Source organism: Arachis ipaensis, chromosome B08 (genome assembly GCF_000816755.2).
Source record: "Arachis ipaensis cultivar K30076 chromosome B08, Araip1.1, whole genome shotgun sequence".
NCBI lineage: Eukaryota > Viridiplantae > Streptophyta > Magnoliopsida > Fabales > Fabaceae > Arachis > Arachis ipaensis.
In genome coordinates this window covers 95492109-95494244 of record NC_029792.2, presented here as the reverse complement: position 1 = coordinate 95494244, position 2136 = coordinate 95492109, and positions in this window count along the sequence as shown.

Sequence of the window (2136 nt, the reverse complement as noted above, 5' to 3'; positions counted from 1 at the left end):
TTTAACAATTTCGTCTTATTTCTTCCACTTAGAATACTTTGGATTGATCGTGTTCGCAGCTTCATCTTCGACTAAAAGATGTTTTTTCGAAATCAATTCTCCAATGATGTGAGTTAGTATTTGGTAATATTCAATTATTGACTCGATTTGATTTTTCTATAATAGAATTTTTTTTCAGTTAGTTTCATAGCTATCGAATTTAAAAAAGTCTGTGTCATTTGTGTTATTAATGGTGTGGTGAAAGTTATGCATGATTGATCGAAACTAAGCTCTGATACCATAAACACTAAGGTTCTGAAAACCGAACCGGTCATCGAATCATTCTGATTACTGGTTCACTGGTTTACAGATTCAACCGGTTTAACTGTGGTTTAACCAAAATAACCGTTTTATAATAAATAATAAATAAAATAAAAATAAAAATAATAAAACATACTTATAATTTGTATACCAAAAAGAAGAATCGTTAATGCTGGCAAAAACCATATAGCTTTATGATGTTTCGGTGCCTGAATTCTGTGAATGCTTTGATCTCATTTTCAAATGCTTTCCAATTGAACTTATCATCCGCATCTGATTCCATGTGAAGTTTTTTCCACAGTAACAACCATACCTGAAGGCAACTCAGCCTTGTAAACAGATCATTGCCCTCCAATGCCAATGAGATATTTGTCATCAAAATTATTGGCAGCTTTAATGATGGTTTCAAATGCCATTTTTTCCATCATGACTCCATATGAAAAATTGTTCTTCTGGTTGCATTTCTTTCAAACACCAAATAATCCAAAGATAAGAAGCAAAACCAATAACATGACCAAAGTTAAGCTTAACCTACCATTAAAATTAGATGGAATTATGCCAGAAAAATTGTTGCGAGAGAGATTCAACCACTGCAACTGCTTCAATTCTCCAAGCACTCTTGGTATTGTTCCATTCAACAAATTCCCACTAAGATCAAGAGAATAAACAATAAAGAGCTCCGAATGACTTGAAGTCAGAGGGGATGCTTCCTTCTAGTTTGTTGTTGCTCAAGTTCAATTCCAACAAATTAGGTAACAGAACAACTTCAGCAAGGTTCAAATCAAGAATTATCATAACCAAATCAATCAATTCATAGAACCAGAGGATATCAGAATCAATATTCAAGATCATTAACAATCCTAAATCACAGTAATGTAATGATAACAACAATTGAAGAAGTAAGATGAAAATTTATAGATTAACTAACCAATTAAAAGTTTAAAACAACAATTACAGTTAAAAAAATAAAAAAAAACTTCTAAAGAGAGCAGAGATTGTAGTATCGTTGTGAAAAATCCAATTCGACCAGGCTTAGTCAAGGGAGAAGAATCAGAAGATGAATGTACTTACCTGCTCAATCAATTAAGGAACGAACTAGATCCTTCAAGACATAGCACAGAGCGGGACAAGGAGCACGACGGTGGGGCTAACGCGGTGGAACAGAGGCGGCGTGGCGGGACAGTGGTTGCGCGATGGAGGAACGGGGCGAGACCAGTTGCAGCGACGACGGTGGTTTCGAAGTTCGAACAGCGGCGGAGACGACCGGCAAGCAAGGCGTGGCTTTGACGGCGGTGGTTGGACGAAGCATGTGTGGGAGTGAGGGAGGAGCTCGAGCTGGAGACGAAGAAGGAGGAGGGTTGCGTGAGTGAGAGAGTGGTAGAGTGCTTCGTTTGGATTTTGGAGAAGAGTTCACATAGTTAGGGTTCCCACAATGTACGAAACGGCGCGATTTGGTGAAGATTTTAGAAAACCGACGGGTTTTGGTTCGGTTCAACTGCCGATTCTCAGCCGGTTCGACAGTTCATTAACGATTTTTGAATTTAGCAGTTATGACTTCTAATCGAATCATCTTACTCACCGGTTCACGGTTCGACCAGTTCGACCGGCCGATTCGAACCGATTTTCAAAACCTTGATAAAAACATCAAAAGCAGAGCTCAAAGAGCGAAAAAAGAGTTTGAGTAGTTGAGAAAATTTGGAGAAAAAATGATATTAAGCAAAATTGTATTAAACAAGTTACATAACGGTGTGCATGTTTATATACTTGTTGTCTAAGCTATCTATGGAATTGTATAAAATTACAGTGTTGGCCAAATGGAAAAAAAAAAAAAAACTT